A 16843-nucleotide genomic window follows, 5' to 3' on the forward strand; every position below is an offset into this window, starting at 1 on the left:
AGATGTCCTTGCCTCTGGTAATATATTTAGATGGTTTGTTAATACAGTCCAATAGTTACCTTAAAAATGGAAACAACAGAATTCAGGAAAAGATTGTATCTTGAAAAATTAAACAAGTTTTTCCTATATAAAACTGAGCAAGTTAAAATAAGAACAACAACAAAAATTAGTTATTTCTCATTCTAAATTCAATTTTCATTTGATGAAAACAGAAATTGAAATTACAGAACCTATTGAGTAGATATTAGTTCATTATCAAGAAATATCTAGTAAAAGTATACCAAACAACACATGGCTTCAGCAAGATTTTCAGAGTTATTACCCAAGAATCAAATTTATCAGGCAGTTTCTTTGATGTATCATCATAAAAGATCTTCAGCTTGAAGCATATGTCCTTGCTATATCCTAATCATAGCTTTGCTTTACAAACAACAGGCTTGAAAGATTCTGCATATTACAGTGCATTTTCTATTCGTATCACATTTACTCTGGTTTTCACATAAATAAATGCCATTGTAACAAGAAAATTAATGTTGGCTGGTAATGTCAGTACCAAGTAGGTAGATTTTTAATAAACTCAAGGTCATATACCTTGACATGTTAGAAAAAGGGGTTGCAACCTCTTGAACCTACAATGCAATCCAGAGTCAAAGAAGGTTGCATATAAAATCTGTACTGAAGTCCTGAAGCTCTGTTTTTCTGGCATTTTGGTTTTCTGGGTTTTTATCTGGCACAGTTGAGACTATGTATTAAATTATGACATCAATGAGCAACTGCTTTACATAAAGTGATTGAAAATAATTCTTGTCAGGCATCAATAAATCTTTGTTTTATCGAACTTATTTCAGACAGACAGGAGCCAAAAAAAAAAAAAAAAAAAAAGAAAGATAAACAAACCAAACCCCTATGTTTTAATCAGTAAGTGCTACAAATCAGCTAATTAAAAAGTACACCAGGAATGCTTGTAGTGATTTACAACCAATTTGTGTCTCCAAAAGCATTTGACTGAGACAAATAATTACTGAATTACTGCAAGAGTTGGTAAAGGCTAAAGACTTAATACAGTTCATGGCATCATTTTATGTTTTCTTAAAAATAATTATATTATGTCATATACAAGAGAATTAGATTGTCCTATCAGTTACTTAAGCTTCAAGGGTTCTCTGAGCCTGGGAGTAGAAAACTATAGTATTTTAAATTAAACTCAGAGCCCTTAAGGCTTGGTGAGAACAAAGGAGGAAATTCTGAATGCCTTTTAACAAGTTCAGAAAGAAGCTTCTAGCTATTGAAAAAAGTTTTTAATAGCTTTAAAAGATGTTCCTAATTTTTTGCTACATAAGCTTCTAGATGCATTTTTAAGACTTCTGCTCTAAATCCACTCTAATAGTTTTGCTTTTTTCAGATAGACAAATGGGACAACTGTCAGAAAAGTTTTCATCCTGCAAACCACAAAGTTTGCACCTTGCTATAACTATAAAAAATGATAGATTAGCTGCTTTTTAAAATGGAATATTTCAAGATGCCTTTCATCAGTAGTTAGGGAACTTGGTATCAGTAACATTTTTGGCAATATCAGCATGAAGTGATTCTCGCTGTCCTACAATGTGCAGTATGTGTGTTATGATTTTTTCTCTTTCTCAAGTGCTACTGGCAGTAATTTCTAGTTCTTTTTATTTTTTTAAACCACAGCATAATCAAAACCATAGTTAATTGATACATAAAAGAAATCTATGAAAAGTTGCCTGCCACACCTACCTAAAAGCCTTTAAATAAGACTAGTTCTTCCCAAGATTTTTCTTATTGTTTTGATTCAATGAAAAATGTTTCAGATGACCCTTGTTTTTAACTAATAGTATAACTGTTGTTGTCTTGCAGTAGACTTATTAGACTACTTTTTTTTCCATGCTTCTGAACACTTGTGTAAACTGAAGTGTTACAGTAATCAAGGGCATCATGAGCTGATATTGTGCGTAGGAGCACATACTGCAAAATGAATCTCAGTCCCTGGGATTTAGATGTTGACTTTCAGAATGCATATGTATTCCCCACGGTTCAGTACCACCTGTCATGAGAACTGTAAATGCATCATAACATTTGTCCTCTAATCTCACACCACATCAAGTCATAATTATCTAATTCATTGCTATCATCCACCTGACTAAGGCAAATGTAACTGAGAGTTGAGGGAGAGACATAGTTTGTAGTCCTTTGACTGTGTAAGACTTCAAGACAGTACCATAAAAGCTGATATTTAGGAATACAGACAACATTGGAAGCCATGTTTAAGTCTTTACTACTGGGGTATATGATTTGTAAAATTTCCATTATTCCATAGCAGAGACTCGTTGCCAATTCAGGAACTCATTATTTGGTTCCTCCTTTGCTGACGGCAGCTGAGAGCTTCAACAGCTCTTAAAAATTACCAATCAAGTAAGTAACTTTTGACCTCTGGAACAAAAGGCTATTCCTTTATAATATAAGTCTGGAGTGGCGTCATACAAATAAGAAGAGAAATTCAAGGTCAATTTATTACCAGTAATCAAATGAAACACACATTTATTACAATTTTAAGGAACAGGTCTCTCAGTCCTCATTCAGTGTTTGTAGTGAGCCACAATCTCAGAGGCAGCCCTCAGAGGGCTGTAGAAGGAAATAGCATCAATTTAGCTGTCTGTATCCTGTGCTGAGTACTCAACTGTCATTCTTTCAGAAAATATCTAGAAAAATGGATTTCAGAGTTTTGCAATGGGTTTGTCCACTGTCTCTGTTCCAGAAAGGCTCTCTGAATTAGAACACAATTTTTACAGGAACTTAACTTTTTGCATGAAATTTAATAATTAAACACTTTCAGCTCCTGTGCTTCATTTGAACTAATTTTCTCTTTTGTTATCAAAAGAAAATGTTCTTCATGGTAACTCCTAATACGTCACATTTTTATTTAGTCTTGGTAAAGTATAGATACTTCGTATCATTATGCATTTTAGAGAACAGTGGAATCAAAATCATTACAAATTTTTTTATGCACCTATGCTGTTTATATTTGCCAGACCTTCTTAAAGAAAAATCACCTTTTCTGCTACAATCTGCAGACTCAGCTGAATTTTACTAGAAGTTGATTATGTTCAACAAAAGAAGAAAACACTCAATATATTTCAAAATCAGGCTTTGGATATGTATGCTTAAGTTCTTAATGCACTTCTGTGAAAATCAGTGTTTTTCTCTCTCTTTCATTGTCAAAAGATTCTCTTTTCACCATTCACAAGAGCAAAATTGCACACTAGAAATTTCAGCATAATCAAAAGGATTCTGAAGAAAGCAAAGAGCCCCTTATAAAGTGTCATTGTTACCGACAATGGGATAGTCAGACTGCAAAAGTTAGATTGTAGCACTTTAAAATGATCACCTGTTTTTTTTTCCAAAAGTGTACCAGGGATGGAAAGATGAGAAAAGCAAACCTGAATGCAGACTTTGCAGAACCTGGAGTGTGATAGAGTTCACATGGAAAGTTAAGGTTCAAAGTTATAGAAAATGGAATTGGTTGCAAAATTCACATTTGGCCTTAGATGTCACTTTTCAGTGACATTTATATTCTTATAAAGTTTAATCTCGGCATCAGACTTACAATATTGCAAGAATTATAAGAAGATAATCTAATGTTATATGGACAGCAGTTGTTTCCTAGCAGAAACACAAACTTTGGGGATAAATCACAAATCAGTCAATTCACTCTCCCTCCCAAACTAACAGAAATTAAACAACTCTTCAAAAGTTTTTAAAGAAAAAAATGAAGCATAAAAGGAAACAGAATACTTTAAAATTATTGCTACCCATATTCATGCAATTTGTGAACATCTTATTACGGTTCAAATATTTGTTTGGTGCTCAACATTTCCATATCTCACACGATTCCATTTAATGGAGCAGATGATGAAAGAGATCTGATCCCTGTGTACATACAACAATCATTAGGGAGTAATGACATCCTTTGCACCTGTTTATCCTGGTCACATTTGGACAGTTATACTTCTATTAGTTCTATTTGCAGTCCCTGTTGGACACTATCAGTTAGGGAATACTGTACTCAAAAACAGACAATGGAAAAAGAGAGAAAGCTATACATTTCTTTTTTTTTCAAAGAATATGATTTTTCAAAAATGTCTAAATTATAATTGTCTGAAATTAATATATAGTATTTTTACCTAGAGAAGTAAGCAAAATAAGCATTGTGTGACCCCGCTTTGTTTATAAAAGTGAACTATGTAAGTTAATTAACACTTTCTCTGATTTCCATATTTCATTTTCCCTTTTTTAACCCTGAGTTCCGGATGCCAGCGTAAGTAAGAGACTTTCTTTGAGTTATCACAATGCTTTCCTAAAGGGTTAATCTCAGTAAGCAAAAATGTTAAGAGACTTCAGAAAAAAAAAAAAAAAAAATAAATTCTGTGTTGTGAAAAAAGCCTCATTTAGGAAATGTTAGGTTTTGTGCTACATTTCATTCATCTTATTGTGTCAGTGTCACTTACCTGTTTTGCTTTGAGATAAAGTAATTTCCCCTCCTACCTTTTTTTTTTATTATTTTTTTTTTTATTTTCAAGCATTTCAGTGACCACAGACAGGATCTCTGAGCAGCTTTAGAGTATTCCTCTCTTATCCTTACATCTGTTAAAACTGAAAGCTATCAGAGATTTTGAATGCATTTTTATTTTGGGAGAAATTTAGAGCAAATAATAGTTCTAACTTCACATTTCCTCTCTGAAGGTGGCCAGTGAAGATATGTGGTGCTAAACACAGAAATCAAGATTGTGGTAAATGAAAATGTGGATTTCTGCATTTATGATCCTAAGCTGGTCAATATAATGCACACTAAGTTTTTCTCATTATGAAAGCAGAGAATGCATATCTGCAGGGAATGCAGGTTACAGTGAACTTTCCTGTTCAAATAATATTTTTATTAATTGTTTTTCCCATTTGTAATCCCTAATCCAGAACCAGCTTTTCACCTTCCGTTATTTTAAACATCTTTATGGAAGAAGTAATAGAATATTTACTAGGTTCACATTCAAAAATGATGAATGAACTATTGTATGTATGTAGCTAATGCTGGTATGGTAATTCCTATGGACTACAAAATTCATTATTTATTTATTACAGGAAGTGTACTCAAATTTGAGGTGTCTTCTAAAGAACTGAAATAGCATTGCAGGTATTAAAGTATTTTTCTTAGGTTTCCTTAGAACACTTCCAAGTATTCTAAACTCTGAGAGTTTAGAATGTACAATATCCAAATGTACAATATCCATAGCTAATAAAAAAATAAAAATACCTGTATGTCACAGACTGACGTAGGAACAGAAAACTCATTGGGACCATCTGGAACATGGAGTTCAGTTCTCTGCAGCTATAACAGAGGTATTTATTTTTTAAAGGAGATCTCAGAGCATCTATTCCACAAGAGCAGAGTACCTACTTGTGACTCAGAGGGAATAAAATGAGGATGAGATGAAGACCATGATAATGAAAATGTAATTTAAATGATCTAAGGAGAATTATTATGCTTTAGAAAAAGAACTATATGTTAAGAAGCACTGGCAAAAATAAAAAAAAGAAAAAAGAAAAAGAAAAAGGAAAAAAGAAGAAAGAAAGAAAAAAGAAGAAAAAAAAAAGAAAAAAGAAAAAATAAGGGAAAAAAAAAAGAAAAAAAGGGCAAGAAATTGAAGAGTATGAGCAAACAAACTCCAGGTTATCTTGAAAAAGAGAGTTATAGTTTCGACGTTAGTGCTCATTTTTATCTCTCTTGATGACCACTCACTTCTACTAAGAGTCCAACTAGATAGACTCTCTTAACAGTTACACGGAAGTGTATTTGTCATATTAATGAGAAATAAGAATGGATTGCTGGGTTCTTGAGGATGGTGAATCTGATATATGGTTTAAAATGTTAAATTCTAACTCCAGTGCTAATATGTGAGAGCTTTATTTGTTTGTTTGTTTATTTTGTCTGGTTTTTTTTTTTTGTTAACAATGGAACAGTACTCTCAACACAGTACTGTTAATAGAGGAGATATAACTGGTTCTATTTGGAATTTGATGTTATCTAATAAGTCTCCCTGAGACTTAGAAAGGTATTAAGGAAAATAAAAATGACACCAGAGTCTTTCACAACCCAACTGCAAATGACTTGTTCATAGAATTATGAAACATGAATCAACCAGTCTGAAATAAAAACATTTCAGTGCTCATCTGTGGACATATGTTGCCATTGCAAGTAGTTTCTAGAAAAATTTTAACTGCAACATAGCACTTTTATGAAGCCAATTGAGGAACAATTTATACATGATCTATATTTCAATTTTTGCAAAACATTTGTCAGATGAGGTCAATCATAGCATGCTAGTTAGTGTTCAGAAGGAGAAACTCAATCTGATATCTAAAATACCACAAAGAAAGAACAAAGGAAGATGGAGGGACAAAAATGAAATGATAGGAAAGAAATGATGCAAGGAATTATTTTTCTTTACTTCAATCTCTGTCTCCTTTGTATCTTCTTTTTTTTCATGTTCCTTTCTTCATCCTTTGATTGTTTCCTTCATCTTGCCATTGTATTTTTTATTAATAGCATACTGTTATTGTGCTTGAATATTTCCAAGTTCTTTCTGGGGTCTGTTTCTCATAACAAATAAATAATAAAAGCTAGCTGTGTTGCACATTTCTTCTCTGATTTCTTTCATGTTTGGACTTTCTTTAGAAAATATTAATAATAATACTAGACGAACATCTCCATCTTGTCAATTCTTTGTCTAATTGTTTTCTCTGACTTCAGAGATCCAGAAGTCCAAATTGATGCTTTGGCTTTTTAAAGACTATTCAGTTCTCTGGCCATGAATCAATTTCAAATTAAAACAATGAGTTTTGTAGTATTGCTTTCAACTGCAAAATGTTAAAAGACTTTAAAGATTTAGGAGGGCAAAACATGACCCCATGGAACACAGGTCCTCATCTATTGCATGTTAAACAGAATTCTTTGGAAATGTCACATGGTCCCAAATAATTATCGCAAAAGCTGCTGTTAATATTGAAAACAGGAGAAAAAAGTGAGTGTCTCTGAGATTTCTGACTCAAGCTTTAAGATGGAAATGAATAAGTTAGATATAAAATCATAGACGTGAAAACAATTTACATTAGAGCAGTAAATTTTAGAAAAGCTCCATACCTAGTAACTGTTACCAAAGCTAGGTAAAGTGACTAGTGGTGTTTTACAGGGAAACAAAACTCAGTGGCAGAAGTTCTCTTGATGTAACAGATTAATTTCTTATTAATACACGTTACATGATGCATATAATCTTACAGAATATCTCATGTGTTAAACTCAGAAGCCTTGAATTCCAAGTTTTATTCTGTTCCCAATTTATGATTGTGTATGCAGTAAAGTTTCAGGGTAGAGTTTTGCTTTAGTATTGCCCTTCAACAGTTATCACTACAAGATACTGCAGAAGCCACTCCTACTACTTGCCCTTCACAAGCTCTGAAAACTCCATGGGAGTAATCAGAACAGTTACTCATTTCTACTGCTCTGCTCTCTTTAGCACAGACTCTGTTTTAGTCCCTTTTACTGAGTCCAGTTTCCTTTCTCCCACCGCCATGACACATTCTCTACTGACATTGTCTCCATGCATTGAAATATATCCAATGCTACATCATGCATTAAATAAGATTGTTGGTGTTGGCTGAGGTCTCCATGTTAATGACAGCTGGAGAGAAATCTGGAACTTTCTTTGCAGTAGGTGACAAATAACTAGTTTCCTGGAAACCTGCCTCCTGAAAAACTATAGTCACTCGAAGTAAGATTCACAGTCTCTGTGCACAGGTAAAAAAACCTAATCCATAAAGCTAAATTCCTCAGTTCTCCATGTAATAAATAGAGGTAGATGCCTCCTAATTGGGGTGCTCTGAGGTGCCCTTTGGAGATGCCTACTTTTATTCTTTGGATATGTAATGAGCCTATGCAATTAACTGAGGCTCCCAAATCAGGTGTCTAATGTAGACACCATGAAAAAAAAATCCATTTCCCCTACTTAAAACAGAACATTATGCAATCTGTAGGTCTAATGAAAGACTTTGGAAAAGACCCCAGCTGGAAAGAAAAATAACATCTTTGAGCAAGTTAATTTTTATATTCATACAACTTTTATTTTTTCTTTCTTAAAAATACATCAGACAGTGAATTTCCAACTAATTTGGAATTCTGCATAGTTGACTACTTATGAATAACTAATATGTACATATTCTATAAGATATCATTTATGTCTGTACAGAAATTCATCTTTTTGAAGGTTATCTTTTCTCCTTCTCTGATACTCTAAATCATTTCTATTTCCATGTAAAAGGGTCCTTATGTTTGTATCTGGGGGCTGAATTATGTCTAATATGCTTATTCTATCTTAACATAAATTTAGAACAAAAAAAAAAATCTCAAATCTTTTCCCATTAACAATACCAACTACAGGTTTGTATTTTCTTCTTTTTCTCTTTCTCTTTCTCTTTCTCTTTCTCCTCTCCTCTCCCTCTCCTCTTCCCCTTCCCCTTTCCATTCCCCTTCCCCTTCCCTTTTCCCTCTCCTCTTCCCCTTCCCCTTTCCATTCCCCTTCCCCTTCCCTTTTCCCTTCCTCTTCCCCTTCCCCTTTCCCTTCCCCTTTCCCTTCCTCTTCCCCTTCCCCTTTCCCTTCCCCTTCCTTTTCTTTTTGTCTTTTATTTTTTGTATAATCTTTGTAATTCATGTCTCTTCCAAGCTAAATACAGGGAAAAGGCGTAGACTGCTGCAATTCACGCAGAAGGTTTTCCAGGTTGCTGTGTGGAGGATACTGTAGGTCAATGATACATTGGTTCAGAGGGCAGTCATTTTCTATTTATCACTTCTGCCACAATCTAACCACATGTATTAGATCAACACAGCTTATATCTGGGCTAGATCATGATATTTTAAAGGCTGTAGATAGTTTTCTTTTAGCTTATTTTCAATAATGAGCAAGAAAAAAATGACAGGATTTGAGAGACAGGAAATAAATAGTAAAAATAGTAATTTGTCCTAATAAGACATCTGAATCAAGCTAATTTTCATTCCTTAAGAATATGTATATTTTAATTAATAGCAAACAACAATGAACTTCAAGAAAATTGACCTATAGAAATATTTTATACTTCACATATATATACCTGTTAAAAACCTTGAAATATTATGCCACCATAGTCAGCTTTGCACACTGTCTATATTCATGCCCAATAAAACACCTGCTCTGTTAATTAGTTAATGCTCTTATAAATCTGTTTTGGCCTTTTAAACCAGTACTTAAACGGCAAAAAAGAATGTGGGATTCTATTGTTTTGCTTTCACTTAGTGTTTTGCCTGTCATGGTAAGTAAATTTAATTTGCATTATTAGTAACTGTCAACAGCATACTCTGAGCAGAAGGCAAATACAGCAGGTGGTAAAAAAGAGAAGAGATCGCTGAAAGCAGAAAAGCAAAACAAATGAATGCCAGGAACTGCTAATCTAGTTATGCATAAATTTAAAACAAAATGCATGCAAAGCTTTCACTGAAGGTGAATACTTGACAGAAAAGGAGACAAACTGACCAATTTCTATAAGACCATTTGCCAGAAAGCTCAAGTGCTAAAAACCCTTTATAATCTTCTAATTGCTTTAATGCAACTTCTGTAAACTTAACCTGTCAGACATTTTGAAACTCTTAAGTGACAGCTCATCAAACAATGAATTTATGGCAGAGAGGACTTTTTCTTTGTTTACTAACACATAAAATAAATGACCCTTTTGGTTTACTACACTTTTCAGTGGTCAAAATTTAAATTTTTAAAATGTTTTTGCAGGTAATTAGCATCCACATAATATTTATTGTGACAGGGTTATTAGATAAAATACTCTTAAATGACTTACAAGAAGTGACAAAAATCATGCTGGCTGACTATTTGATATTTCATAATCCTCTGTTTTTCAGTAACATATCAAAAAAGAGTATGCAGACAATTACGACTTTGCCAAACAAGTAAAGTCTGTCAGCTTCTTTGCTTTTTCTTCCATTTCTGATGATGTGTGCAGGTTGAGAGAAATGTGACAAGCCCTTTGACAGTTCCCCAGAATCTGGAGAGCAGTCTGTCTGGAGCCCAACACAGAACTGCAATTCTCCCAAATCTCACTTATTCCTCACATGGGATATTCAACTTTTGGCACTCAACAGAAATGTCTTCAAAATAATTGGTTATAGTGGAGGTTGAAGATGGCTTGACCTTAAAGCATTAGGTGGCTTCTGCTAAATGGTTCTTAAAATTCCTCTAATCCTAGTGGAACAATTGTCTCTGTTTCTTGCAAAACTCTGAAATTATTTGGCCCAAAATTTGTTAAAAATTCAAACAACAACAACAACAAATCTTGTTTTGAAATTCAAAAGCATACAAAGAGAAGCTGAAGAATCAATAATTTCTTTCTTCCCAAAAGTTCTTTCAGATATGTATCTTACCTACTTAACAGGCAAATAAGTGTGCCTTCAAGGTTCAGCGACACCAGGGTTGTCTACAAGGTGACTTCTCTGTCCTACCCACATGATATGTATCCCCTTTGTTCATTTATTTCTTTACTCAAGTCTTCATAAATGTAACACATAGAAATGACAGAGAAAAAGGGAACTGGACAAGCAGGAATACCAGCCCTCCACAACCCATCAGGCCCCACACAGGTAAAATGACTCTTGTGAGGGAATTCCACCTTTACAGAATTAAGCAACTTTACAGACAAAACCCCATATTAATTCTTGGCTTTCACTTCACTGGTACAACAAGGGTGTCAAGAGGTCATTGATAACAAAGAGCAGTAAGATTCATTTCAGAAATTCCAGTTGTATCAAGTCTGTTACACCAGTTACTCGAACTGCCACTGGTGCCAGTGGGAGCTGGGGCAGCCATTAGCAGCATAGCAGAGATAACACCAGGATCCTTTGGAGCTGCTAAACTTCTAAGGAAAGGAGCTACAGAAGAACTCCGCAGGAGCTCTGCTACACGCAGGGAAGTTAGTGTGCAGATACTGCAGCATAATTAAGGCAACTGGGGCACAATGTTTCATGTTGTTTAGAACAAAATCCTGGATATAGTCCGTCTTTGGTTATTCTTTGCATAGACATTTTTCCCTGTTGACAGTTCGACAGGACAGATGGTCTCAGAGCTCTGTCACCACTACACAGAACTCCGTGGAGAACTCTTTCTTTCTTTTGTTTTTTTTTTCAGTTGCGAAGTTTAAATTACTCACATTTTTGAAATTCCAGTGTTATAATTAGTAATTATGTTTAAGTAAGCTGAGTAGCTTTATTTGAAAACTGAAAAAGAAAAGCCTTCATTCTACTAGAACCCTAAAATTGCCTTAAAGTTTACCATCAGTTTTGATGAGGTTGAAGGGACAGTTACTTTTCTGGTTTTTTAACACGATTTTTGCTGTATTTCTTATGAGAAAGTGCTTTGCACTTTAATGATATGATCTACTCATGAATGCATAGGTGAGTGTGGCAATAAACAACAGTCGCATGAGAGATAAGTCTCCATTCCCAGCTGCATCTGAGTCATGACTAAGAAAATCCTGCTCTTGTTAATATATTCCTCCACATTTTAAAGTCTAATTGTTTTGGATCTATATAAGAGGAGAAAAAAAAAAGAAAAAAAAAAAAAAAAAAAAAAAAAAAAAAGAAAAGTATCAGTCTATGAGCTTCCTAACACAGTCAGTCCTGTTAGGGCTGTTGTGCCTTGCAGCACAAATTTTACGGGATAGTGTCAATCTCTTTTACTAAAGAAAAAACAAAAAGGAACACTCCCTTCCTACAATTTAAAGCTAGAGAACTTGAAAGGAGAATAAGAGAATACAGAGAAATAAACTACCACATTTCCTTTTGCTTTTATTAATAAAAAAATACTTCTGATTGCTGACCTAGATATGTATGTTTCCCTATGCAGTTTACTGTTAAATTTTAAGATTCATAACCATAAGTGGACACTGAAGGAAAAAAAAAAAAATAGAATTTGATTAACAGTTTTATGACTATTAATAATGCTTGTACCTTAGCAAAATGACCCCCTGATAAAACAGAATCTAGTCTTACAGTTTAAAGTGTAAATTCTCCTTGTTGCTATAAAGAATGGCTCCTGTGCAAACAGGTCTGATAATAATTGCACATGATAGTGTATAATGGAATGGGAAGAATTCATCTTTCTTTAAAGCAGCAGGTATGCCTCCTTCCTCTCATAGTGTCAAACCTAGATGGTGACAGTGATCAAACATGGTGTGACAATTTCTGCAATGTCTCCCTGTGGGAGCCATTAAAATTCAAATTATGCACAAAAAAAGTCTTGAGTACTTAGCCTGGTAAAATTTTTTTGTCATCATCTAGGAAATGTGGAATTAAATCTTGCCAAAAAATAGAAAACATATTTCATTGAGAGTTTTTTGATTGTTTTTCTTCACTGAAATATTCTCTTTTTTTGTCAACAGCTTTCTATTAGCTAGTTGAAAGTGATGGGTAAATCACGTCTCCAGGGTGTCAGCCTCAAGCTTCCTCACCATCTAGACATGCTTAGCTGTGAAACCATCAAGGCCAATTCATTTCCAGAAAGCAGGAGACAAAGTTAAATGGTTGAAGAGCGACTAAAAGAAGTGTGACATTGCCTAGGACTCTCAGGACCAGCTTGCTGGATCAATGAAAATTATTTCAACTCAGATTCCAGACCTGTTATAGTCAGCTGTAGACTTTATTGCCTTCGTAAGGTTGTACCAAACAGCTTTGAATTTGTGTAATAAAAAGAGAGTGTTGCTCATTAAAGTTTTTTAATAAGCAGAAATTACTGAGAGCTTACTTATGAAAGGTTATTCTTAATAGTAAAAAACAGCTACATCATACACTATGAAGAATGCCTCACTAGAATACAATACTTAAGCCATAAAGGTTTATCTACATTAAATAACAAGAGGAGCTCAACAGGAAGCACAATATCTGGGAATGTGAACAGGAGATCAATACATGACATTGTGCACTATCCTAAGCTGAGTGACAGCCCTGCCTTGAGGCTGTGAAGGGGAAGGTAGGCCTGAATTCAAACTTGAGCTGTCTGACAAAACTCATGAGATGAAGGAGACTGGAGTGTCTCCTCTGGGGGTAGAAGGAGGAACCTTCCCCCATCCTCTGAACTGCCCCTACTTAATGCTCTCATGTTGGAGAATGAAGAGCATGTGAGTAACAGGCTGGATGCAGGAGAAGCTTACCACTGAAAGCTGTCCAGCCACCCACCAGTCTTATAACCCTTGCCACCAGAAAAGAACATAAGGTATTAGTAATTAGAGGTTCCTTGCTGAAAGGCACCAAAACATCCATTTGCCCTCCAGACATTTTCTCAGGTAGGGATGTTTGCTGCCTAACAGGAGCTCATACACATGATGATACTGAGAGGTTGCAAAGTCTGTTGAACCCTGCATATTATCATCTGCACCCACTATTCCGTGTGAAGTCTAATGATATTGTGATGAAGCAACTTAAAACCATCAAAAGACACTATATGTCCCTCAGAGCCATGTTAAAGGATCTGGAGCACAAGCAGTGTTCTCCTCTGTCCTCCAAATCAGAGGAAGTGGGTTAAGGAAACAGGAAACAAACTGAACAGGTGAATGCCTAGCTGCATGGCTAGTACTATATTGAATGATTTTAGCTTCTATGATCAACCTTTGAGAAGCCAGGTCTGCTGGGATCATGTAATGGCCTCCTGGTCAAACTAAATTGTAAGAAGGAAACGTATAGGCAGCAAAACCAGGAACATGTATCCTGAGAAGAACATAGGGACGCTGTCCAGATTATACAAATGGGATCAGGAATGCTAAAGTATAGCAGGAAATCAATTTGGCAAGGAATCTGAAGAATAGTAAGAAGGGCTGATACAGGCACATCAGTGAGAAAAGGAAGATTGAAAAAAAAACCTATCCCATCCCTAATATATAAGATAGAAGAATGAGTGACAACAGACATAGAGAAGGCTGAGGTACTCAACAATTTTTTTCACCTCAGTTTTCACTGGCCATCATTCATTCCACATCATTCAAGTCCCTGAACCTCAGCACAAGGACTGGAGAAATAAAATACCTTCCATCGTGAGAGAAGATCAGATTTGAGACCACCTGAGGAACATGCACAAGTCCATGGGACCCAATGGGATGCATCCTAGGGTCCTGAGGGAACTGGTAGTTTGAGTTACTAAGCCACTCTCTATTATATTTGAAAAGTCCTGGCAGTCAGACAAGGTCCCCAGTTACTGGAGAAAAAGGGATATCCCATCCATTTTTAGAACAGATAATAAGGAGGACCCAGGGAGCTACCAACCAGTCAGCCTCTTGTCAGTGCCCAGTAAGATTACTGAAGAGTTCTTCCTGGAAGTTATGTTGAAGCATATGGAAGACAGGGAGGTGATTAGAGACAGTCAACATAGCTTCACCAAAGGCAAATTGTGCTTGACTAGCTTAATGGCCTTTTATAGTGGAGTCACTGCACCAGTGAACAAGGGAAGATCTATGGATATCATCTACCTGAACTTCTGTAAGGCCCTTGATACAGTTCCCCACAAAATTCTTACCTCTAAATTGGAGATATAAGGGTTTGTTGGATGGACTTTAGATGGATGAGGAACTGACTGGATGACTATGTTCAAAGCATTAGAGTCAACGTCTCAGTGTCCAAGTGGAAACCAGTAATGAGTGGTGTCCCTCAAGTGTCCATACTGGGACCAACACTATTTAGTATCTTCATCAATGACATCCTCAGCAAGTTTACAGGTGACACTAAGTTGATTGGTGAAGCTGATTTGCTTGAGGGAAGGGATGTCGTCCAGAGGGTCATTTACAGGCCTTGACAGGAATGGGCCCAAAGACCTGAGCCTGGGTTGGAGCAATCCCAATATCAGTACATACTATGGGATGAATGCATTGAGAGCAGCCCTGTGGAGAAGGACTTGGGGGGTACTAGTGGATGAAAAATTGGACATGAGCTGGCAATATACTCTTGCAGCCCAAGAAGTCAACCATATTTCTGGCTGCATAGGAAGAAGCCATTACAGCACATCAAGGGAAGGAATTGTCCACCACTGTTCTGTTCTACTGAGACTCTAGAGGAGGGCCATGAGAATGGTCAGAGAGGGCTTAGACACCTCTTCTATGAAGAAAGGCTGAGACAGTTGGGGTTGTTCAATCTGGAGAAGGCTCTGGGGAGATCTTATTGTGGTGCTTCAGTCTATAAAAGGAGCTTCTAAGAAAGAGAGAGAAAAGCTTTCACTGGGAAGTGTAGAAACAAGTCAAGGGGCAGCAATTTTAAACTGAGAGTAGATTTTGATCAGACATATGGAAGAAACGTTTTGCAGTGAGGGTGGTTAGAGACACTAACAGGTTGCACAAACAAGTTGTGGATACTCTGTCACTGGAAGTGTTCAGTGTCAGGTTGGATGGGAATTTGAGCAATCTAATCTAGTGAAAGGTGTCCTTGTTCATGGCAGAGGAGTTGGAACTGGATGGCCTTTGAAGGTACCTTCTAACCCAAACCATTCTATGATTCTATCATCCATTGTAAGACTCATGATTATGATGATTACATTGATGATATTACATATTTTATGACTGTATTGATACACTTTCAAAGCTACAGCCTTTAACTTTATGCATTTTATTTTTGCATTTAATGTGATTTACAAAAATAAACAGTAAGATTCATGGTATCAGCATGATTTACTGAAATGACAGCTGCCTGTTAACAGGTTGGCACTTTTTAACAAGAAGTGATTCAAAGACCATAATATGTTTGGTAGAACATAAATAAAGGAGTTCATTTTGAAGGTTTACTTGTTAGTTTAGTGGAATATATACATGAGCATTAAAATGCAAAACTGTACTTAACACTTTGATCCTGAACATGGCACTATACTGAAGGGAAACACATCTTTCTCAACTCTACCTGCAACAGCAAGTATTTCTCTCTGTGAAGAATACAAGTGGTACTCACTGTAATTGCAGAAGTATTGGAAACTGTTATGCTCCTGACAAGTCTATAAGAAGTGAAGACTTCTGGTGTTTTGCTGGGGCTCTCAAAACCAACTGCAAAGTGGATTTATATATATAAAAGTATAAAAGTATGATTTCTCATAGTCATCATCTAATCAGTGTGGCTAGTTTAGAAATACTATTTGAAGTATCTCCATTAAATATACTATCTACAGTTATTACTGTGTTTTTTACATTTTCTCTAACTCTTTATAATTATGGAAAATGTTATGAAGTTTTTAATTTTTAGTATAAATTTTTAGGAAGTGTTTTGACATGTGTTTTTTTTTTCCTAATAAGTTTGATTGTGAATTTGGTATTACAATTATTATTGTCTTGGAATTTTATTGATTTTAATTGAGCTATGTAAGGCAAAAACTTGTAAAGACAAAATTAATCACATTTATTCTTGAAGGTGTATAAATAAATCATCTTACCTATGATTGCACAGGACATTTTTTCAGTCTTCTGTATGTCAGACCACAAATGGCTTTTTCAGAAGCACAGCTTTTCTCATCCTTTTCCTTTTAGTGAGACTAGTCAAGGACCTTAAATATTCACCTATGTCTCACTTGCAGGACTCAAAAGAACTTTTTGAATTTTAGTATGAATTCTCAAACCATTCAAGGATTGATAACTCTGTTTTGTATAAATCTACATTTAAGCAACTCATTGTTAACATATGAGAAGATACTCTGTCTTGCAGGAGTAATCTTAATGCTACTGT

Source organism: Nesoenas mayeri, assembly GCF_963082525.1.
Source record: "Nesoenas mayeri genome assembly, chromosome: 2".
NCBI classification, from domain to species: Eukaryota; Metazoa; Chordata; class Aves; order Columbiformes; family Columbidae; genus Nesoenas; species Nesoenas mayeri.